The sequence below is a fragment of the Bacillus rossius genome, chromosome 1 (assembly GCF_032445375.1).
Source record: "Bacillus rossius redtenbacheri isolate Brsri chromosome 1, Brsri_v3, whole genome shotgun sequence".
Lineage (NCBI taxonomy): Eukaryota > Metazoa > Arthropoda > Insecta > Phasmatodea > Bacillidae > Bacillus > Bacillus rossius.
Window position 1 is genome coordinate 113,827,055 of NC_086330.1, and position 26,252 is coordinate 113,853,306.

At 37.7% G+C, this 26,252-nt stretch overlaps 1 protein-coding gene across 3 annotated transcripts in view; it reads left to right on the plus strand.

The window, feature by feature from the left end:
• Window positions 1-26,252, plus strand: part of LOC134542448 (ecdysone-induced protein 74EF-like) — a 507,486-nt gene that overhangs the window by 132,878 nt on the left and 348,356 nt on the right. For all 3 annotated transcript variants that reach the window (XR_010076802.1, XR_010076801.1, XM_063386723.1), the window contains one exon: window positions 11,704-11,751. The gene's annotated coding sequence lies outside the window, so the exon portion shown is untranslated. The remainder of the gene's footprint in view (window positions 1-11,703; window positions 11,752-26,252) is intronic.

Sequence of the window (26,252 nt, forward strand, 5' to 3'; positions counted from 1 at the left end):
ATGGCCATAACAAGTAGCGCACAAGTGGATATTACATTCGGAAAATTCCCCGCTACGCAGGTTATTAAAATTTTTAGTTATTTAGAAATTACAGGGTAAAATTCACGTGAGGCGGATGGATGTCCCACCACATCTCATGAAATCTCACCAAGGTGAAAGGAGGGGTCCAAATTCCAAATTAAATTAAAAACACCTCTCGTAATTAATGGATGCCCCCTAACGAGTATGGAGTAGGTTCTTCTCTGACACCTCGCTGTCGACTATGTATATGTAAAACCTAAACAAACTATCCGCGTTCGCCGTGCACACATCTATTGGCAAGCAAGATATCCAATATTTGGTCTGGAATCATTTATCGCGTAGCTCCACCTCATCCCTAGACCCCTGTGCAATTCGCGCTATGTTCTGTCCCAGGCTTAACTCGGCACCTTTGCGCACAAATAAGTCGAGGTGTTTCGTTCATTGGATGCTGCTACATCCTGCTACACTCCTATGTGAATGTGTTATTACAGCCCTAACTTCCAGGGATCAATCATATGTGAGATTACAAGAAATACAACCAAAGTGTTACAATATTTCATTATTGGTTTCATGTCCTACGGGACGTGTCATGACCCAATGAAAATGCCATTCAAACCTATAATGGTAGTCATAACGCTAACTTTGCTGGTCCTTTATTCATCGCTAGTCCGTAAGTACGTCTGTTATCAGCGCTGTTACGGGAGTGTTCGTCCCCGGGGAGAGGTGAAAGTGGCCCCGAGGAGGGGGGTAGGGGGTGGAGGGGCAGACCCTGCAGAGGACGCCGCAGTTCGTCGACCCCATCCCCTCCCCTTCTAGCGTCCACCCCACCCCCTACCCCCCGGCGGTTTTAATGACTGTAATCACCCGCGCTGCGGCCGCCGCCGCTTCGTCTGCTGCCCCGGACACTTTCTTCTTCTGCGCGCGTCCGTCACTTTCCCGCCGCGCGGAGAAAGCCTGTTCCTCACCCCCCTCCTCCTGCTTCCCCACCAACCTGTTCCACACACCTCTCTGTCGCTCCTCCCAGCAGAGTTGCGCCGCGCGGGATGGCTGAACGATCGTGACTTCTTCGCTCGGGAGGACCCATGTTTGTGCGATTTGCTTTCCTTGAGTCCTATGACTTCCCCCGGATTGCTTTGAACTACAGAGTTCAGCGCATCCGTACCTAATGACCTCATTTGTCGAAGAGACGTCGAAACCAATAAAGAAATACATGCTATTCGCACCATTCTTTACACTTCTGAAATCAACCGTTGGTTTCTGTAACCCTTGTCCTTTTTTAGTCATCTTAAAAAAATCTACGTGATATTATTTGTCGACCCGGGTTTTAAAACATCAACTTCCGTAGATGCCTTCTCACGACGCGAAGCTTCGTGTCTCTCGCGCCTGGCAGGTAGGCAGTTCTCAATGCACACAGCGACCGCCAAACACCTACCTGAGAGGCTGCTCCTAGCTTCATCTGTTTTATTGTTTGTGTTGATTTTAAATCCAAAACATTTTTACACGCAATCTTGCAGCGGATGTTAAAACTGAAGGCTGGTTGCGGATGTTGCAACGTCACTGCACCAACCGGCGGACTCTTGTATCGTAAATGCCAAGTTCATTCTTAGCTTTGTTGAACACCTCGAGTATCTCCGCGGTTACCTTCGAATTGAGGTACCACGGAAATGTCGGAGAAACGACTGGCGGTCAAATGACATTATGTTAAATGACTCTCGGCCACTTCCGTGGCCCCGATTCAAGCCGGGGGAACCCCGACGTGAAGGATGTTGCCCGCGGCTCGTGAGCGCACTGCGGTGTGCCTGTCCACCAGGCGTGAGGCTGGTCCCGCTTCACGATGCGTCTAGCGCCTCATGTCACGACCAGGGGCACGCAGGATCTCGCTGATTCATTCCGCAGCAAAGTACCTTAAGGAAAGAGCTTTTTTAAATTCTTTCAAAGCTCTCCACGGGTGAGTTGTTCATATTTGTGAATACTTTTGTGCGTATTAGATTTTTTACTGTGGTTTAATAGAAAAAAAATTGTTATTATCGGTTTAATATTGAAAGTGAAATTATTATTATTATTTAGCCAGTGGTTAAGATTACTTATTTACAATTTAGACATATTTAGACACTACATAGATGATCAATCTTTACTAATCTTTTTTTAAAATTTCCATTACATCAAACACAAAATTTCCAAGCATAAATCGACACGAACTAACTCATCAAAATCTTTCGACAGTTGCCATGAAACTCTACCTCACACGTACTATGCAGTATGGAATAAATGAAACCGCCGAGTAGTAACTCGTCTTGTTAAAACTAAAAATATTATTTTGTGTACCGTCTTCAATAATAATTTTTATTTTTTTTTAATTATGCTTATTTTTTATTTTTCCAAGACCATAAATTAGTTTCTATTGACGGTATTATTACAGTTGTCATTCTGACAAAAAATATTAATTCAACGCTAAACACCAATTTTATTATTTCACAGGAGAAACTATTTGTAAGAATCAGTCACTATCAATAAGAAGGTATTCTATAAAATTATGTGCTGTTCTCAAAATAGAAAAATTTTTGTTATAAAATGATATAAAAAATATTGAAAAAACAGTTGAAACCAAGATGACATCTCTCAATTACGGCTCATTAGAAATAAAAAAAATTGAATATTATCAAATTATGCTCTTGATAATTTTCCTTTACAAAATACAATGTTTCTAATATCTTACACAAGTCAATATAGCGCAAAGTTTTATCTTGAGGGCGCCGTCTGGTCGGGGTTTATCTGTGTTAGTGAGGTGGGATGATAAGTGCGACGTTCGCTGGTGTTTCTAGCGCGGATCGCCTCTAAGCGCAAGGTCTTGAACTGGAGCGCGTCTTCTCGTCGTCACAGGAAAACTGCGAAATTTGAGTCGTGACTCTAACATTATATGGCGGAGAAATGAAGATACAGGTGTAATGCAAGTCCCTTAAAAGGCCGTTGACTGGTTGCCAAGAACTCCAGTAAAATATGAAAAATTGCCTATCTAAATGCACGGATGTATGACAAGTAGCATCTTCTGAATTTTCAGGCGAATTTGGCCTTACAATCCACCTTTGTCCCTCCAGGCTAATGACACGCCTTGTCGACCCTTGTCAACACAGCTGGGTGCTTCACTAATGGGGATTATCGTAATCCCTTGTTTGAAAAGAGGAAAGGAAGCATCTCATGCTGCTTGTCCTGGGGCGAGTCGAGGTGTTATGGGGAGCTCAGGAAAAACAAATGGTGGAATTCGTGAATTCAATAATTTAATTCAATAAGTTATAGATATCAAAATGCTACACAGAATTTAAAAATAAATACTTTGATATTGCGAACTCTGCAAAGTGGTACATATAATTAAGTTTTCACAGTGCCATATGTGTTTATTTTCTCTTGCTTGTTTGATATACATCTCCGTTGAACATGCCTGTAAAAGGCGTCGTACACATTCTATGTGCGACATCATTTGAAACTAGAAGGTCTTTTCAAAATAACACCGAAAGTTCGCGCAGCGACATTTAGGCCCTACATAGTCTGCCTGCCGATGTTGCAGTAAAAGAAATCATAAATAGTAATGGAAGGCAACGCATACGTGTATTAATTTATGTAGGGCCTATATCTACGCGTATCTACAATTCACCTTCGATATTTCTAGAATTACTGAGTATGTCTCCGTGTATATCTCTGACAAAAACAAGTTATTGTTTGAACGCAGAATCAAGGCTTTATCCCTGTGCGTAGTTGGGAAGCTTTCAGTCACGTGGAGTACACATTTGTATTCTAATTTATAAATGCATCACAGTTGCTTATAATAAAAGCGTCGTTTTTAAGGCACGCTAATTGAACTTTTTAATTAGCAGTTTTTTTCGTTTATGCCAAACCTAAATAAAATTGCCTACATGAAAAGTTTATTAAATTAGTGGTGTTTTTCTTTCGGTAGCCATTCGATTGTAGTTGCCTCGAGTAAGATATACCTACGTTTTTTTTCTTTGTGGCATAATTAATTCCATATGTCTTACTAAGTTGTGTGATATCCACTTTATCAGTTTTTATGCCACGCAGGTGGTATGGATTTATCACCTAATTTCCTGTCTGGTTTTTTAGCATCGTTCGCATTTTACTGCAGTTCTCTATCTAAGGCGCTTCCGTGATCACTATAATACTGTACTTGTACTTTTAAAAAAATGCAATACATGTCAAATTTCCAGCATCTGTGAGATTAAAAGTAATTAATGTGGCATTAAAGTATGTCAATACTAAATTACCACTTATAATTATGTAATATTTGGTGTAATACACAACAAGAAATTATTGAAAAAAATTTTGAATTTTATTTGACTTTAGTTGTAAATATGTCGCACGACTGTGGTATTACAGTTGTTTATAGGTGCCGCAATGTAACTTCAACGTTTTTGTTAGATCTACTTCTGGCTTAGATCTACTTTGATGCGTATTTTGCATCTTCCGATTGAAAGCATTTTCTTGTGGTAGTCACATGGCATTTCCTGCATGGCAATACTATTGTTAACGTTTGGCGGAATTATACATCATTAGCCTGAAAAAATATCTAAACCAGAAGCAGATATACCACAAAGGCTGAAATTGCCACGTGGTATGTAAAGCGTGAGTGAATATTCCACCACTGGATTTTTATAAGTTATTACTGGTGAAATAATCGTTTGTGTAAATAAATATTCAAACACTTCCCCTATTTGTTTAGTCCGTAGGCTGACTTTGTGGAGGTAATGAGGATGACTTAGTAATCAAACATCAACCTGACATTAAACACTCCCACCACGCTCATGCATGTCGCACGAGAAACTCGAACCCATGACCCCACCCTCCGCAAGCTGGCGAGTCTTCTACAGCGAAACGTATTTCAGCACTGTAATGATCCTTCTGACACTAGCAGAGATGACTAAAAGATCCTTAATTTTCTGTACCTGAACCAAACTCTACTTCGTACAAACTCCCACCAAACTTCAATTTAGATGAGCACGTACGTACTGTGCTGTAAATGTTATATTATTTACTATATTTTTTCATAACTGGTCATCCAGATATTTTTCGTAAGCCTAACTGTAAATAATAAGCTTGTGTAAGTGTCGTTTAAGAATAAAAGTAAAGATCAGTACTTAACTAGTCCCCAAATATATATACTTGAATTGTTGATGTTTACGTTTTATTGCACATTATAGGCAATTAACTTCCGAAATTTCGATTTGAATTTGAAGTGAAGACATTGAACAATGAAGCCTTCCTTTAATCCACAGTCAAGTTAATGACAACGTAGTTGGTTTGGTTACATCTTGTTGTATATGTGTACTTGAACGTGGGGAAGGATACAAATGGGCAGAGACGCACTAACTTTCTTGAAGACTTACGACGAGCGAGCTACATATCAATACCCTACTATTAAAACGGCATTGTTCATGTTATAATTTGCTATTTGAATTTGGAAAAACATTGTTTTCTAACTTTACGTGACAAATGAGACTTCTGTTAATCCAATAATGAGTGTATTAAATTAGTGAAAATACACTAATTAAGTGAGGATTATTTTTGTCTCGTGAAAAACAGTTTTAAATATTTAATACAATAATTTATTCAGAAATGAGCTGACCTAAAATTTTATACGGACGGAATTTCGATTATGCAATAGCACAGTGCGTTTAAAAAAAATAATAATAAATATGGGCAACTGTGTTATCATTGTATGGTTCAGGAGAGTAAAAAAAATAATTTGCAAGCTGAATAAAGTGTACAGTATGCAGCATACATATAATCTTTGCAATATTATTTTAACCTTTTATCATGATTATAATTACACAAATATATAAATAAATATAATTATGTAATTCTATTAAATTTGCATTTATACTGATATTGTAGATACACACATTTATTATACGAGCATACTTCAAAACTGTTTCAAAGGTCACCATAATGAGCAAGAAATTTCTTCGCTAGTAAATTTCCCTTTCGGTGAAATTCTTATGCCTTCGAAACAAAATTTAATATGCCAACGAATTACAGAGTGTACTAAAGTAATTTTTAATAATTTTTTTCATTAATTTTTCTGTTAAAAAAAATTACTGTTCATTCCTGCAAGAAACATAAATCCTTTCTCTTACCACAGGCATAATCTGAAACACTTGCACGACCTAAGACAAATCTTTGTACCTAGTAATCGTTATTCCGAAGTCGGCAAAGCCTGAAGAAATCTACTTATAATTTATATAAGCAAATAAATTTTTTTATATGTGATTTAGAAGTCATCACGTTATTGTGTAGTTATTATTAATTCAGCAACAAGCCACAAAAACATGTTGAAAATTGATTTTCACAAAATTTTTTTTTACAGAAGTTGATCAGAGAATGTGCGATGTAAAAAGGAGTGAGAGAGAGAAACACGCAGGCTTTTAAATTGCGTTATTAGTTACTTTATCGGTTGATAACCTTTTTTAGGCATTCAAAAACAAACATACCTACAATATCTACAATATGCCTACATATCTGTACATAAAGTACACGCATATAAGCTACACATTACCTCCCAAATTACATCAAATACTTTTTGTTCTTGTTTTATGTTTGTCAAGCTGCAGTTTCTTCTTTGCATCTTGAATGTATGGCTGATCTTTGATGCTCAGCCCTCGAGCTCTCCGCGAATCTATTATTTCAGGCAGAAGACACTCCTTGTAAAATGTCTGAAGTTTTGGAAGCACTTTACTGAACCAAAATTCTCTACTTATTCTGACTTCGTCGATCAGTAAACCTGTAAAATAATCCATATTTTTTATATGAAGATGAATTGTGTTATGAGTGCAACTGAAACATACACGGGACTTGCAATTTATCAGAATAATGGCTGTTAATTGTGATTAACCAAAAGAATTCAAATATAATAATTTCATCTATATATTGGCCTACTATAAATTGGGTAAGCACTATTATTTTTAGATTAAGAAATATAAATTAAAGTTTAAGTGAGTTGTTTTATTATTTGTATGGCGTATGTCCAAAAGACTTCACTGAATCAAGATTTACCATTGCATCAAACATTCAAAGAACGTATTATTTGTATAGTTTAATAACTTTTGTCTGATTAGATATTCACTTATTTTAATAATAATGTTTGTGATTAGTTCGTGAAGTAAATGCAACATTAATTTAAATATAACTCGCATATAAATTATATAACTATAACTTGTTCTATGTCCTCAGATATATTATGCTAATGTATGTATATAATGTAGGCATGTGTGTATTCAGTAGCGTAAACTTATATTGCTGAAATAAAGAACGATGCGACGCACATATGGTCCCGGTCCTACATTTTACTGTACACTATAATTCTACACTCTTCGCAATGCTGCAAAATATTTACAGCAATGTAAGTTGTCGTATATTAATATATATATTTATAATATACAGACAACTGGAGCAGTGAAACATATACGTTTAATGTTTAATTCCGTATTGGTATACTTTTTTCCTCCTTTTTTTAAATATGAACGCAACTGAGCGTAATAAATAATTACGTAGTTTTCTGGCTGATTTACCAACAATACTTGCTTTGCGCAATTAAGGTGAAATCATTCAAACATTGCAAAATAGTTTTCTCACTGACCCTACAATAACAGTTATGTATATGTTGTCAGATAACACGCAGGCCCAATGTACTAACGGTTTGTAAGCAATTTTTTTATTTGTATGTATGCTCACTCGCCAAGATTGCACGCGTAATCACACTTAATCTGCTAAATATAATAAATATTTCATTTCTAAATAAGTATACGAATTCGATAGAGGTATTTTAATGAATACTACTTACTATGTTTAAGTTTGGAAAAAATATCCTACTTTATCGGTCCCTAGTTAAACGATATGACTATATAATTTGTTTTCAGATATTTAACATTTTGTTTACCATATATATTATTAATGATACATATTTTCAATCCATTTTAAGTCCGCGATGTGTAAATAAAGCAGTTAACGAATGTTATGCTGAAGTTGTAATAACTTTGGCTATTCATTATAACTGGTTTATAATCAGTGTCACACAAATTGCACACATAGTAAATTACATAAATCTATTTGCATCGTCAGTAACATGGTAATATACACTTATAATTTGGTGTCCCACACTGAAGTGATATGGTATACCAGTTCGCGAAATCTGTTTTAGGGTCTAGGATTCAAACTGAGTCAAGTCAACTTGTCAAGAACGAAGGGGGGAAAATATACCAGAGTTTCGATGCCGTGGTGAGTCACGACCTACAAACTGTAAACAGCTCCAGGAAGGGATTAGTACCACCCCCCCCTCCAGTCATCAAGGCAGCTACCTGACAGCTTGCCTCCCTTCCTGCCCCCCTCACCCAGCTAGCCATCGCTCATCTGAGATATTTGCCCCTGCCAAATTATTTCAATAAAACAAATATAATATTATAGCTTTCCTATTACAGATAGAGACATGCGGTCTGAAACTTTTTTGATTTAAATAATTTGCAGAATATGCCTTAATATTCATTTTATATATAAAACGGGCAGCCTGTTTACAATGGAGTATTGAAAAATGAACAAGTCATTTAAAAACTATGTGAAAATGTTATTAAAAAATTGGGTATTAACGCAAGTGTATATCTGCATTATCTGCGTTTTGGTTTTTATTTCACCTTTTTATCTTATTTAGTGCCTACATAAAATGTAATTTAGTTAACATTGATTTTCCTATAATGGCAAGATGCCAGCGCCCGACCATCCAACAGCCTTAAGAGCTTTCATGAATCTGTACCGGTTGTTTTAAGCCAAAACATTACTCCAAAAACACGCCTTTGAGCGATTTTCACTCTTCTAATAACACAGTTTTAAAACTTAATCCGAAATCAAAAGTATTTTTCGGCTTTCAGCAAATTCTTCAATGCTTTTCGTAAACATTCCCCACTTGGATATCTTGAGTAGTTTTGAAATCGCGTTGTTTTTCCTGAAACTCTGCGCACCGTGTGTGTGCCCGGTTAGGCGGAGCCCTTAAATTGTTGTGCTATTTGGTGTATATCTGGCCACACAGCACTCAGAAACTAGGATAGCGCTAATGGCGATAATTGTTCATTAGAAAGAGAGGGAAAATGCTCATCTAAACGCACAGTGCAAACTAACGATGAGACGCGCTATAGCTGTACACGCACCTGAGACTAATAAACAAGGAATAGCGATGCCGGACTGATCCCAAGGTTGAGAAGATACAGCGCACGCGTGATTGTGTGTGGGGCGATTGAGTCCAGCGAGCATCCAAGAAAGAAAGGGGATCACTCCACCACGGGTAAACAAAACTGGCGCTACGTTCTGCCTGTTCTCTAGGCGAGGCTTAGTTCCGACAGTAACCGCGCCGCCGCAGCACACGCGCGCTTTTCCTTTCCCTCGCGGCTGAGGAAAGTAAAAGGCCGCCGCACTTTCTCCGACGCGCGCGAGCCGCGTAATACTAATCGCGGCGGGGAGCGACGGACGATAAGAAGCCACGCATCACGCTCCATGCTATACACCGTCTCACTCTTGGAGTGCAGTGCATGGCTCATGGCGCGCGCCGTTGCCAATCTCTACACATTACAAATCCCAGGAGACGTGTTTCTTTGATATTGTGATTGCACGAGAAGCATTTAATAACTCATTTCTTAATTTATTATATTTTTACTTTTACGCTTATAAATTTGTAATAAATCTCACATTTTTCTACTTTAGCTTACAACAAGAAACCGTTCACACACAATAGTGAAACAAATTCATACGATAATTGAAACGTAAACTTGATGACTGGGATAAATTGGATGAGGCTGAACTTATAAAAAACCTTTCCTCGTCATTTTGAAGTTGGTCAGCTCTCTGCAGCTCTTCTTCCATGTCCTCCAAAATTTTTCCAGTTTTTTTTTTTTTACGCGTGAGGCTAACCTTGTGTTATTGAGGACTCCATTGCTTGCGTCTTGAAAGTTGTGCTCATGAATGTTTACGAAGGCGCCCGGGGAACTCGTGCCTAGAGTCCGTGTCACGTGTCTCGTATAGCATCTGTTGGAAATTACAGGAAATTCACGTTCATTTCAGCGGAGAATGCTCCTAGAGTAAACGAAGGATTGTTCGTAGTTTCAGAAGACTGAATATTCGTAGTCACCCATCCGGTGTCCGATATCTGTGTTCCGTTTTAAACTGGGTGATCTTGAACGTTAAAAATGAGTGTCTTTGCTGTAGACTACAATTTTTTGAATTTTTAAATTAACGCTCCAAGACGATTCTTGAATAATCGTTTTCAAATAAAGATAGTTTAGTTGTTCATTAACATAAAAATAATACCCGTTAGATTACAAAGATGCTTTCGTAAATTTACAGTTAAAATGTTTAAGCGTGTCACGTGCAAAGCAACATTTCGAGTTTTCTTACGAACTCTTGACAACAAAGTGAAGTTTTTTTTCAAACAATTTGAAAGGAAAATAGCGGTAGAAGAATACGTGGTCCACTGGTACTACTTTTGTGAACTGTTTAGTTTGAGATAAGTTAAACAAAGCGAACAATACCACCTGAATGTAAAATCAAACCACAATACCGCCCCCCTTACTATACCTCTAATATGGTCACGTTAATTATGGAACATTTAACGTTACACCTTGAGTTCATACAATTATTTTTTTATTTTCTCTTAAGCCAAATTACTTAGAAAGAGGTTTTGCAGCCACGATTTTCCATTGCCCGTCGTTGAAATTTATTTATTTATTTATAAATGAAGAACATTTAGCACTATGCCGATTTACCTTTGTTTTGCGCTCTTTTACAGTTTAAAAAAGTCTTAATATCTCGTATATCCTAACACTGAAATTTTTAAGCCATTCTATAGAATAAAACACTGCCGCAGAAAAACTTAATGGATACAATTTTGTACATAAAATATCATATTTAAAATAATTAAACATCATGCAAAAACTTACACCTATATATTATACCTCATCTTATGAATTTTTTGTGACAATAGTTGCTGGGTAGTTAGTGTCACACTTCCATTACGATTTCTCTGTTAATCTGGTTGGCATTACGTTTTTTGACAATAAGCCATACGCAAAATAATACATTTGCGCTGTCTGTTTACTGTGTCTCTCTTTGTGACATTTGGATTACGATTAACAGATTGGCTGAATTACTTCCGTGAGTATGAGAAAGTATATAGTCGTAATTTTATTTCCATGATTTAGGATAGTATTGTGTGGCTGTTATGGTCTGCTACAAGTGAACTACCGAACAGATGCTTTGTTGAATATTGAATTAAGAAAACATTTTTCAGAAACATATTTTACCCCCTCCAGAATAAGACATTTCTCTCTGAATTTAAGCGTAACAACTACCCTAGTACTGTAGCGTATTACCCCCTCACCCAAAGGGCCATCATTTCATAGGATGTCTGGAACCAGATGTCACTAGTCATGAAGGTCTATATTCAAGCAAGGCGGTACGAGTACTGTCACAACTAGTGCAGACAAATCCTGTAGCATGCGGGGTGATCTCTGCACTCAGTGAATATTTTTCATTTTGTATTAAAGTTTTGTTCACGAATTAACAAAAAGGTAATTAGCCTGTAGTAAATTGTTCATACTCAAAACCAAGCCTTAATGACCTGCGTTTATTTTGTTACAGGTGTTGCAGCCAGTAGTGGGATCGACCGTACTCGTAGCATCAGTACAGGTGAGACTTGAACTTAAGTTATGAGGTCATGAATTCTACAACCCCCTCAATTATTTTTCCAGCTATATCCTTGAAATAGGGGGTGCTTACAGGACATATCACATAATGCAGAGTGCAAAACTAGTATGCTATGCTGCAGTTAGTACAAACTGTTTGCAATCAATCGTTCTTCGTAAGACGACACTATTTTTTATATTAATTTTTATAAAAACACATGCAATTATGCGAGTGTATGCCGTTCAAAACGCTTTATCAGAGAACATTTTAAAGCAGGTTCTCAACCTAAACCTAAATTTGAATGTTTGTACCTATTTTGTTTGAGTGTTACGTATCGTGCCACATAAAGAATAAAACATGATGGAATGCTAGAGAAACCCTCAGAGTATTTTTAAATGCTCTTAAAAAATAGACATCACTCGTATATTTTGAGCAGTTTTCAAATATGGTTCTTTCTGAAGCTCTGCACACCGTATGTGTGCCCGGGTAGGAGACCTTACTATTGGCTGGCGATAATCTAGCTCGTGTTAGATTCATTAAGGCCCAACCACACAATGCGAAAACAACGCGCAGATTTTTTTTAGGATGAAATAGCTAGAGGTGTTTTTTTTTTTTGCGAGAAAGATTTCAAAGCTCATTAGACCGCAATTAGGTATGTTTGCGCCAGCTTTTTTCCCCTTGTGATTGGCGACCGTCTATAACCGTCTATAACAGAAACCATTGCCTTAATTGGCCGGGCCATTAATATGTATTTTTATAAGAGTTTTAAAAGGGCTGAAACACTTTTTTTCAGGGTAATTTTCAGGCATTGCACACCCGGTAGATAATCTTGAAAGCACTCAATGGACTTGTATTGCACATTTATCTTCATTTCTCCGCCATATACTGTTATATAGTTACCGCTGAAATCTCACAGTTACCGTATGCACGACGAGAAGACTGCGCGTCAGTCGACAGGCCTGTGCTTTAGAGGTGATACCGCTCTAGAAGCACCAGCGAACGTCGCACTTATCACCCCTTCTCACTGACACAAATACACCTCAGATCAGGCGAGCCCCTTAATCGTTTAGTCATCATGCGAATCCCGCGTGGAGCAGCGATATACTGAAATGTCATAAACACTGTTAAAAATTTTCACCTTAAATTTACGAAGAACGCTGGTTACAAATTATCCAAGGACCTTCGTACATTTAAAGCACTGAGTTAGCTTATTTTAAACATGGATCAGCAATAATCATCTTTTCATATTAACAAAACCATTCAAAATATGTTTAATATACAGCAAAAACGTTCTTTTATTTTTTACATCCACGCTTTTGTTTGACCTGTTTGCTACGAAACACTCAATTCAGAGTCGGAATCAGGAGTAGTTTATACTTTTACGAACGCAGACAGGACCGCGATGCGCGCCAGGTTCGGAGCTGGCTGGCGACCACGCACGGCCACTAACGTCACGCGCCGTCCATCAGACGTAAGGCATGCCACGTGTGCCTGGCCGGGTTACAAGGGTCCTCGCTGCTTACCTCCTTCCACTCCCCGCGCACATCCCGCCTCGGGCTATTGTCACCTTTAGCGGCCTGGGAATTCCGGGCTTACAGAGGCCGCCGCGAGGAGTGGCGTGAATAAGCGTCGTCATGCACGATGTTTCGGGCATCGGGTCGGCCCATGGATGACGCGACTCGTCACAGCCGCTCTCGTCGGTTCGAGAAGGGAGCCACAGGTACTTAAGCAGTGACCCCGGCCTCCGTGAGAGCCCCGCGACGAGTTCCGAGCGAGTTCAGAGAGTTCGGAGAGTTCCGCGAGTGAGGGGAAGTGCGACATCGGCGAAGAAGGTGAGAGACCTCCTCGAGAGTGGCGCGACGCGGAATGACGGGATAGAGAGAGTGCGACTGAGTGACGCGAGCCTGCGTGTGTGGACAGGGACGAGGTAAGGGGCGAACTACTGTTGAGCCTAGCTCCAGTGAGAAGTGCAAACTGTGGAACTTGACAGACATTGAGTGACTTGCGAATAAACATTTTTAAGTGCAAATGATTGGTGAGCTGACATTTTTAAGTACAATTATTTGTTAGTATTGTAAATATTAGTAATTAATAAAAGTGTAATAAAACTTAATTGGGCTATCCCTTACGAACCCAGTTCTCCCCACATAAATCGTAATACGAACATACAGTTTCCTGAGATAACAAAGAACACTTTGTTTACATCAGGTAGTTTCTTCGTCGAAAAGTCAGTAAATTTGCTGTAATTTCTAACAGCGAATCAAGGGCCTCGATTATTCCGCTGATGTGTCTGACTCAAGGCTAGACTAGCATAAAATCAAGTCTTTTATGTTTGAAGAGTCATTTATCGATGACGAGGTCACTTGGCGGTTACTCGTGACTGTGTGACCACTTCTTCTCCTTGTTTATAACTGGCTCGGGGTCGACAAGATTATAAGCATATGTACTTGAAGTGTACTTGGTCGCTCCATGAATCCGGGATATTAACGCAGCCCCGCATCCAGAACAAGCGACGGCCAATCGACAGTTGCACAGATATTTTTTTTTTTTTGTATTTTTACAAAACATTTCTTTGGAAACCAGTTTCCAAGAAACATTTTGCAATACAAGAAAAATATTGTAAATTGGTGCAGATAATTGTTTTTTAATTGACAGTGTGGAATCAATACTGAATATTTATTGTCGCCATTACGAATATTGGCGCATAATTTTAAATTTTTATAGATGTTTTAAAAATATAAAATTATTTAACCATGAAAAAGAAAGTGAAATTATCAATAATTATGCATAATTATTTTCCGTGTTGATACTGAAAATCTATTCAGGAAACCTTCTCCTATGACACAATTCACTTCCCCTACCTACTCCCCCCCTATCCTTCGCCCCAGGCCCAATTAAGCTTTCTCAGTTGTCGCGAAGCTTCAGCGGCGGATGCGAAGCGCGCGTGCGACCCGCGTCCACAAATGCAGTTGGAAACAGCCGGAGTGCACTTGTCCCGCCCGGCGTAGAGCCTGTCCGGCCGGCGATGCGGGCCGCCGGGAGAAAGTGCCCGTCCCTCGACGCGCTCCTGCAGTCGTGCTGAAGTCACGGCTTCAGGCTGAAGGCGACACTGTTCCCACAGGCGCTTTACTGCTGGCTGCGAAGCTGCTCCTTCTTCTTCGGGCTCCTGGCTGCTGGCTGGCAGATAACTGGCCTGCAGGTGTAGAGGGAAGTGTCCAAAGAATTCCAGTCCGATCATCAAAGCAATGCAGTGGGTATGAATGTTCGCAGTCTACTTTGGGACGAAAGGAATCCGCGTAATTTCCGTATCTATATACCGATCACTAGAGTTTGGACAAATTCGCGGATTCATTACAAGGTAGGCTAAAATTCAAATACGTGTACCTTTGAGATGCTTTCTTTTATTGGTTCGCGGGTTACCTAGAGGACTCAAGGTCAATCAGAATTCCTCAACCAAAGCAGAATCGATTCACGAACAACCAAGTTTTGACGTAGGAACACAAGTCAGCAGCCAATGATCAGCAAGCTGGATCCTGGATTATGGGCAGGGGAGGGCCAAATAAATTTTTTTAATACAATTTTAGTACATTTAGAATTTAAATATTTAGTACATTTAATTTGTTGTTCAAAAACGACCTATTATCTATAGCACCTCAGTAAAATAATACTTTAGTTTGGTACACTATAATAAGGAATATGGAGAAAATCTGAAAATTATTCAGGGTTCAGCGGGAGGGGGCAACCCGCAAGCCCCCCCCCCCCCCCCCTTCTTTATGGATACTCCAATGCTGAGCAGGGGATGTTTGTTCATGCATGCAGACGACTGTGGCGTCTATCCCAGATGCAACTGAAACCGCGAAGTTTTCTGGTCCCTACCAATCACGTTCCACACTTCTTTGACGCCAGCGCGACAAAATTGGCGGACGCAACAGACTTCACGATTAGACATTTTTCTTTCTACTTTCCATCGTGTCGCGCGATCGGCGTTACTGAGATGCGAGTCAGAAATTTTGTTTTCGAAAGTTGTTAAAGTGATGCATTTGTAATTTTGTTGTTATTGTCGTATTTTTAAGGTTAAGTTAACTAAACATATCTGTGAAAAATCTTAATTGTTTTTACTTACAGTGATTTTTTTATAAATTAATGTTAAAGTATTAAATAAATTACTCTCTCAAACACACCTATTTAACAAAAAATTAAGAATTATTGGCTGTCGTGTGTAACAGTAAAAAACTTTTATATAAAATCGTTAATTTTTAAGTTTCCACAAGGGTAATAACTGTATGTTAAAAATAACGAAATAATTCGCTGTCTTATCGCGCCGTCGCGTTGTGATTCCAGCATTAATGTAGGGTTGTATACGCCACGCGTTTCTGCACATAGCCGTTAAACATTACAAGAGACCCCGGAAATTTCGCGAATTTGTTTGGTATCACGGTAAAATTCAAAGCCTTATATTTGCCCAACCAATACGTATGTTTGCTTTTCCACTGGCTGATTTCTTAGCGAGGATCTTTTTCGTTCTCTTTTGTTGGCACCACCTGACTCGCGCACTTGTCTCCTAGCTGGGCATCGCTGGCTCACTAGCGCAGAGGGGCGTGTCCAAATAACTGCGGTCCAATCATGAACACAGTGCGAGAGCGTGAAGTTTTGCATTCCAACTCGCGAAATCTTCGGGCCTCTTAAACGTTACGTTTAAGGCTCGGTCCGACACGCCATGTTAGCTCTCTTGCATTTTCTGCTTGGTCACAAACTTTGTAACCAAAATGTAACTTGATAGCTACGAAAAAAAGTGAATGTTCATAATTACATAATCCCATTTCAGGTTAAAATTTTATATTTACAGTAATCACAGTTGAACTTGTAGACTTTTGAAATGGTGTTACTTTCACGAAATGAAAAATACACACATTGCATACTTTTTTGCATAATTGGCTGCCAAAGTTACATTTTTAACGTTTTTTGGGACGTACAATTTGGAGAATTTAATGACATATAGAACTGAAACAATTAGGTTTAACTGCAGTGCTACTGGCTATATTATAAATACACTCATTTTATGCTGCTTGGCTGTCAAAATCCTCACAATTTGAGGATTATGAAATGCCAGGAAAAATTAAATAATATTTTCAAAAATTAATTCTTACCATTTCTTGAAGTAGCCAGTAGCATTGCAGTTAAACTTAAAAAGTTTTAGTCTGGTTTTCCAGTTGGTTCTCCTTATTTGTACAATCCAAAAAAATTAAAAATAATTCTTTGGCAGCTAATTGCGCAAAAAGTATGCGAAAGCTCGAAAACAACATTTAGTAAACATCTAGGGACAAAATCACCCACCAAACAACAAATGCAAAGGAGTTATCGTGATAAATACTACAAAAATAACCTTGTGAGCTAAGTAAAGAGGAAAAAAAATGTTCCACATGCCACTTCAGATCGAATCTAAAGCGAAGACTGCACCTCTGACCTCTTCTTAGTCCCGGAAAACTTGATCTTCTTGGACACAACGCCGCGTATTTACTTCCGAGCTGTGTTTTTGGTTGGTAAGGTTTTGACGCTCGGACGGATGGAATTTCCCTGGAAATCTGATTGGCTGCATAGTCATCTGATTGACGGGCGGACGGGTGACGGACGGATGAGACGGATCATTGTAAGTCCAGCTTTAGACTGCAAACCTGTATATCTTTGAATTGCTTTGATGTCTGGATCACAAGTTTTACAACACTCCCCTCTACGACCGCGAGCCAATCAACTACCAGCTAGAAGTAGAGATATCGAGTCGCATCTAACCAATCAAAATAAAAGGGAAGGTTCTGCAGTAAAAAAACCAGCCAATAGGAAAGCAAATGTGGGTAAAGTATTTATAGGACTTTTAATTTTATTCTGACGCCCAATATGAATTATACCAAGGTGATTCTTGATAGTTCATGTTTAAAGCTGTAAAGTCAAAATTCGTAAATTTCCGAAGCTCTTTTGGATATTTTCTAAACAGTTCCGTTCGTAAAATTTAAGGTGGTACTTTTTTTCAAAAGTGCAGAGGCGCATCATAGCAGGCCTGAGACCGTAATCGGGTTTCGCTTTTGCAAACTTTCCTTGCCAACCACGGCCAAAATACGAATAACGAAGATATATATGTTTATTCTTCATTGTTATACATCATCTTTCGGTACAACGTATTGATTAACTTATCATGCAAACAGTCATTCTATGCACGACTACTGTGTGTATGATATACGTTCGTATTCAAATAATTACTGAAAAATTTTCCTGCTGTGATCCTCGGGGACTAACCGACAAATTCTCTAATAAATAATAACATCTTGTAACTAATTACACAGAGTAAATTTGTAAAGAATTTCTTAAACAGTGAAAAAAAGCTCATGAATTGCTTTTTAAAGAAAATTAATCGTTTGTGTTTTGTCCACAAAGTACAGTCATAGTCAGAAAATAATGAGCGTTCGTCTCTAGAAAAGGAGGGTAGCAACTCGGAACACGCGAAGCAAAAACCAATACTGACGAAATTCCGACTGCGTCAACACCACTCATTCTTTCATTGGTAGTGCCTCTTGACCACGAGCGACAACACCTAGGCGTTAACCTTTCATTGATCGGAGGGCAAAAGCTAGCTTTTCAGCCAAATTGTCACAGTGAGTGGAAGAACGACATACTATATCAGATTTGTGTGGAGTGTAGTATGAACATATAACAGTGGAGGGCGTACGGGTCACGGAATTTTCATGGCCAACATCTACAATGCCTAAAACATACATGGCAGAGATGTTGAATAATCAGCATCAAGTATTTGCTCCGAGAAAGAAAAACCGCGAGAAACTGAATTCATTTCTTTTAAACACAACTATAGTAATATAACTCCACCTGGAACTCAAAACCGCTTTTAAATATCACTATCTGGTCGTTTATTTGCATTTCACCAGAAAAAATATATCTGCAAACAAACACATATCAATAAAACAAGTTATACAAACCTGTAAATACTCTAATATCACAAACTTTGGCTCGGATTTCATCATCATCTGTACAGGGGAAAAACGTTTTTTGTAGGCACGATACGGCAGATCTTGGCGTGGGCGCAATGTCACGAACTCGCGCTGTACCGATATCTACTCTGCGGCGTGAAGTGTACAATAGTTAATTAAACCAATTGAAGAAATATGTCCAAGCTAACAAAAGACACGAAATACTATTTTTTTTTTAAATCACATATAGCTAACAAGTGCTTATCATTTAACTATAGATTCTTGACTTTTTTTTACACTTTCTTACCCAAACTTTAATTACATTACATAACTTAAAATTTATTTTGATATTCGGCTTTTGACCTTTGTCCCTTGTCCTTCAATACTTAGCTAGGCTTATCTCACATAACCCCTAAACTATAATTTCTTAACATTTGTACAATTTTTATAGGTCGTATATTTACAAAAATAAATATTTGCCCATATTTAACATTAAATAAATACCAAAAATTGAAATAAAGTCGACCAAACGTAAAAAAAATTAGCAATACACTGTTGCCCAGATTTTATATCATAAAAAACCTTATCTAACCTAAACAAATACTAACCAAACAAAACTTAACCAAAAAACATAACCTGAAAACCTAAAAGCATAGGCCCTACATCTAAATAACAAAACCTAAGAACCTACACCTAGTAACCTACACCTAAGAACCCACGCCTAAAAAAATACCCAAAAACTTACACACAAACGGGCATTTCTCTGTAAACTGGACGACCTTTCTAGGAAAGCTGTCTAGGCAACTTTTTTGCGTATGTATTTCGTAAATCTTATTCAGGGGATATATATCCACCTATTTATTAATAAACGGCAGATGAACCAAAAATATTTTCATTACTTTAGAAAATAATGAGCATTTTCTGAAAAATCGATACAGGGGACAGTTGCTTTCATTTTATTAACACACTTATGACATTCTCTAGACAAACACTTCTCATTATAGCGGTCACAACACAGCTCCTGAAGCAATTTCTGATGGCTGTTATAATTAAAGATCTTTCCATCAAATAAAGCTGATAATTTCAAGTCTATGTTGGCGTGGTTAATGTGCACAAACAAGTATCACGCTTATCAACTTTGGGCATGACAATCCAAAAAGGTCGGAGTCTACAAAAGATTTGATAACTTAATTTGAAATTGCTCTTTTGTTGGAATTTATTGTATAAGCCGAGTAACGAGGAGACAGAAACAGACCCCTGTCCTGTTGAGGGGCAGGGCACTGTTGACAGGGGACAGTTTAATTTGATTTCATTGAAAAGTACGAGTCATGTTATTTTACTGTACATAGGAAATATTTATCTATTATAACGATAGGAAGTATCTGAGGTTTAATATAGTACAGTAAAAATGAATATAAATGATCCTCACCAGAGTACTGTTGGCTGTCAGGTTACATGACCTCCACGGAGGGACGCTCGTGCAGCACTAAACAAATGGCGTCCGGGCGGTAATGGCTGCCACCGAGCTAACTTCAGATCGTTTGCTTTCTGTTGCACGCAGCGCCGCCATTGTTTAACCTTTAGACTACGTGGTGCGTAATATTAAATATAGACAAGAGGACTGTTCACAAAATGCGGAGACAAAAATTAATTTACCTTTTTAGTATGATAAAATAACAAAAATAAAAAAATAAACATGTTCCATTAACAATGATATAATATTGTTTGAATAATCAAACAATTAGATTGATTCCAATAGTTATTGTCTTAATTAATTTAATCTTAAGTGACTGTACTGCTTCGGTGACATGCCATGGGACTATTTTTTTGCAATCTATAAAAACGTTTTTGATACAATAAATTTATTTTGAAGGATATTGTATGCTTAGTAGAGCTAGATTAGATTATTATCTTTTAAAGTTATTTACGAAACATTTATGATTTGAACTTTTTTTATACAATATTGGCCTGAGACAATGAGTTGCCCAGTTTGCAGAGAAATGCCCAAAAACACATAATCAAAAACCTACAACCTAAAAACTTACACTCAAAACCTACACTTAACCTATTCCCATGATATGTATACCCAAAATCCTACACGCAAAAACTTTCACATAAACACAATCGCAACTAAATATAAACACCTAAACCTACATATCTAAACTTAAAATTTCTAAATTAAATATCTAAACCTAAAAACCTTAACCTTAACCTAATAAACCGAGGTTAGGTTGTAATATAAACTCAAATAATTTCCTCAGAAAGTAGGATTTTTGAAAACCATATACTATAAATCTTACAAATTAAGCATATTTTTTACTCTGATACGCTTACTTTAACTTGGAAACTGCTGAACTCATTTTTGTAGAATTGCATCTGTCGCATCCCGGGCAAGAGAAGTAAATGTCATATTATCACTGTTTCTGTTGCATTAATACTAAGATATTTGCTAAACTATACAAAGTATGTGCAAACATCCTCAACTGTGGGTTAACTCTTGTGTAAAAGTAAATGTGTAAGTCAAGATTGTATAAATTTTGAGTCACATGACATTAAATCATACTTACATTCATTCATTTTTATTTATTTTTACATTCATACACAAAATAAGTTTTTAATACTACAAAGTTATGTAAAATTTACTGTAAAACCAATTTTTTTTGTTGGGCTGGGTGTGAGTTGTGTTCCCCTGCGTAAAATATACCGGAAATGGTTTACAAATGTTATAATACGCCCACAATATTATACATACTGATTGATTTTATTTCTTGCAGAGTAAACTTGATAACTGTTCGTAATAATGAAAAAGTACACACTATTTACGTGTGAAGCGAATTTAACTGCAGCAGCCTAAAACAGGAATAACTTAGGCAAAAGAAACAAGACATGAAATGAGTAAAATAGGTAGCTACTTCAAAACTAGAATCAAGCACAAACGAATTTTTAACATATTTACACTTTTAAATGGTATGCAATATACTTAAAATTATGGAAAGATATTTAATTAAAAAAAGTTAAATTGCAATAGACTTGTATTGAAACTAAACGATCTTATTTAAAAATATATTTTTTTTTTCACTTTGCACAAAAAATTTGATTTTATAGTAGCAACTTAAGTCCTTCACAAAACCTGATACGATTATTAGTACTCTTTACAAACATTTTGTTTACTGTAACAAACCTTTTGATGTGTAAAAATGTTAAACAACAACGGTAGCGCAATCTGTGACGGATGATGCGAACCAAAGTTCATAAAGCCATGAGTCACGTAATTTAATGTTGAGTTACTTTTAAATTGCGTATTTCTGCTACCAAACCATCACTAAAAAAATTTTTTTTATTAGGAGCAAATCAAACAATAAACATCCATTACTCAGTCTAATAATATGCCTTGAGACAGTTGAGTAACACTATCATGAAAGACAAACTTCCTTCCTCTTAATATCTAGCGAAGCCTTCCTTCTCTTGCGATCGTTAGTGAGCATTACGCATCCCACATAAAAGAAATAAATTATTTTTACCTCAACACAACACGTGACGACATCTGTTGGCAAGAATCGGCACTACTTGCAACAAGTTCTTTTGAATGAGAGATAAATTAACTCTTGCCGCTGAATGAAGCCAAAGACAGGTAGGAGCCATGTATCCTCGTAAACTTGTAGCTATATATAGTATCGTAGCCTCGTAGTCTTGCCGCTATATATAGTCTTGTAGCCTCGTAGACTTGTAGTCTAGTAGCCAGTTGAAGCCTAGTAGTCTTGTAGTAATGTAGTCTTGTAACTTCGTAGCCTTGTAGCCTCGCGGCCAGTTGAAGCCTAATAGTCTTGTAGTTTTGTAGTCTCGTAGCTTTGGAGACTCCTAGACTAGTAGCCAAATAGTAGCTAGGCTGTAAGACTTTTTTTGGAGCCAAATACTTTTGGTGCCATTGACTTTTGGAGCGAAAGACAGTTGGTGTCAAATACTGTTGGAGCCAATGACTGTTGGAGCCAAAAGACAGTTGGAGCCGATGTCTGTTCGAGCCAATGACTGTTGGAGGCATTGTATCCTATTGTAAAATTGACGATCGCATCTTACTGAGTTGAATATACCTGAATGTACCTCCTTTTCGTTAAATTTGCTTCCTCTTTGTCGAATTTAAGTACAAATGTGCGTCCTTTTTCGTTAAATGTGCTTCCTTTTAGTCGATTTTTCGTCCAATCGTCCGTCCTTTTCGTTTAATGCTTGTTCTGCGTATACATTACGTTTTCGGTGTGTAAAATGAATGTTCATTACATGTTCGGTGTGTACATTGCGTGTTCATTACATGTTCGGTGTGTACATTGCGTGGTCATTACGAGTTTGGTGTGTTCATTGCGTGTTAGGTGTGTACATTGCGTTGTCATTGCGTGGTCATGGCGTGCTCATTGCTTGTCCAGTGTGTGTATTGTGTGCCCATTTATTTTTTCGATTAGCTTCCGTTTGTACTTCCTGTTTTGAATGTTGCTTTGACTCATGTAGTGTAGTAATTGGTTTTTGTTTTGACTCACATATTTTTTTCGACCAGTTGCGCGTATATAAGATAGTTCACAGACGGCGGGACTTTCAGTTTGTTACTGGCTGCGGCGTTGTAAGGATCACCTAGTTTGTCTCATATGGTGCATAAGTCACGTAATTACCTGTCCTTGTAAACCTGATGGCATCTTTACCGTCTTTAACGTCGAACTCGATGAAAGTTGTACCATCTTCTACGGGAACCCTGGCGTCAGCGTCAACTATGGTGACGTAGATCCCGTTGGCAACGTTGACGAAAACACTAGAGGAGACATCAACAGTTGTGTTACGACGATGTACGACATTTCGCTCTCGATGGAGTCTTGTATGTTGCGTGTGCTCGCGTTGGCAAACCATCAAGTTTGTTCATTTATACACCCCAGGGACTGACGGAAAACATTGTTAATCAACTCGCATTAAGATAAAAACAAAATATACTTTATTTCTTTTAGTAGTACCTAGTAATCAACGTTTATTTCAATACTTTATTTTTTACATTAGTAAAAATATGACTGTCATGGAAATGATTTGAGTTGTTTCCTTTGTTTGCTATTATTTAGTCAAAATAAAAACCGTCCAAAATTGCTTCAAGTGTTATTGATAAGGCGTCGTATTCCTCTGCTACTCGCAGTCCATCATTGGTGTACATATAGTCAGAGTTGCAACAACTAAATTTCCAAAGGGGAGGCAATATACCTTTTTATAAAGAATCATCGATCCCCCCTGTTGAAGAGGGGGGGTCCGGTGGTCTTTCCCCGGGAAAATTTGTATTTCAAGGTGGAAAATGGTGCTATTTAAGCAGTTTTATTATCTAAAAATTGATTACACAGCACTTTCTTTGCCACCGTTTGCCACAACTTCAATGTTTCAGAAGGGGGGGGGGGGGGCAAAAAACCCTTCCCCCCCCCCCCCCTTGTTGTTGCGTCCCTGCATATAGTTCAGTGGAACCACAGCGTAGAAATACTTACCACCAATCTCTCGAAAAGTACGTTCGGGCAGGTCAACGTCTGTCGGATCCGCTAGTATTGTATGTATATATCTTGTTACCTAAAGGTTGTTGATAAACATTATTAACATTAAATAACAGCTACCGCTTCTGATTGAAAATACGAGTGCTTCGGAATCGAGTGCATAGCTTTGAAAGTAAGTCATTGTAGATGTAAAAGTACAGTTGGAATTTTTTTAACCCCCCCCCCCCCCCCCTTTTTTTCTGATTTCATGCATTTATTTGTATAATATTTCAGAAGCTGTATCTTGTTGCATACAGGTTCGATTAGCAATTATGTTGAGCTTTTAACGGTGCTTGTACGAAAACTTCCATCGTGGCATACGGGCTTTATCATTCCGTTTATATCTGTATATGAAAACATACATATTATAATAAAAATACAAAGGCTCCAGTAAAACCTTAGATTTAAATAAATACATAATCTAAGACAATTAATACGAAAGAACTGTTTGTAAAATACGAAGAAATGGAAGAAGTCCTTTTGAGAAAGTAGATAAGCTTAACTTAACCAACTGCACAAACGCTTACGGTTATTTGTGGACAAGTCAAAGTGAACCGAAAGAGATTCTCTCCCCCCCCCCCCCCCTTCCACTGGACTGTTTTTAAAAAGAGGAATAAATGACGATATAAGTTGATTGTAGGAGGAACCGTTCGTTGCATATTGTGATATTTATACTTTTTATTTTATCACACGGACTTCTCGCCGTCCTTGACACGTTACCACATATCACTCATTTCCTTGACTCATAGGGCCAGAAGATAAAAACAGCCAGCCGCGATTATTGACACAAACGATTCCACTGACTCTTATCAGATATCTGCCATTGACCAAACTATTAAATGTTGATGAGCATCTTTGGAGCTAATGCCAATTGCTCTGATACGAAAGTTTAAATAATGCAACAGTTACATGCATAGGTATTATTTTAAACAATTTAAAAAGAATTAACATTTTCTCATCCCAAAATCATTATTTTTGACAGATGAATATAATAATATATACAGCCCTATGTGTGCGACTCACTGACTCGGAGCTAAAGACTTTAAAATTCGGCCCGTTACTAACGGGACAATTCCATAAAGTTAAAATTTTTAATTATTAACACCCAAAAGAAAAAAAGAAAAATGGTGACACATCTTCTAGGTTGGTGCAGACCTTTCTTCCAAGGTCCACAGTGGCCAATAGAAAAACCTATGAAAAAACTGATTACACCATCGTATCGCTTTTAGCAAAATTTAAAACTTCGGCTCCTTGTTTTTTGTCGTATCTCTATCGGTTTTACCTCAAATAGGGCCACATGTTTAGCTCAAGTGAAAATTGTGCGCTTCTCTCGCGTAATTATTCGATGATTTTACACATTTAATGGATAGCCAAAATCAGCAGTTCTACCCACGTCGAAGATATTTAAATTTTTCCGATCATTTTTTTGACGTATCTTAATTGGTTTTACCTTAAATTGGTTTAGTGAAAAATTTCACACGTTATTTTATGCTTTTCCATGCTCATATGGCAGCTGTAAATATCAAATTAGGAGTGCTTGTGGCCAATGAACATAATGCTAGCTGTCATACAGGTGAGTAAAAAGTTATATTTATGTATAACTAGATTAAGTACTCGGCATTGCCCGGGCTAAACATATAATATAAGGAACAACACTATTGAGTTTCAAGTCTGTAGAACACTTGAAAACGGGAAAATTTGAATTTAAGTTCCACTGATTGCACAATCTTGGTGCATCGAGGCTATGCATCAGCAAAACCGGGACGCTAATCTTCAGCTTCATTATGTGGGAAGGCAGGTAACCCCTAGGAAAGACGTGACGGACGCACCAAACGAGATCCAAATTCAAAGCAACGCCATATATTGACTAAGTTCTAAATTAAACTATTATTAGAGCCTTTAGTTCGCTAGCTAATATAAAGAAGAAGGTTTTGTGGTTCGGATACATCTGGTATATACATCTGACATTGTATATGACCTGGTCTCGTGG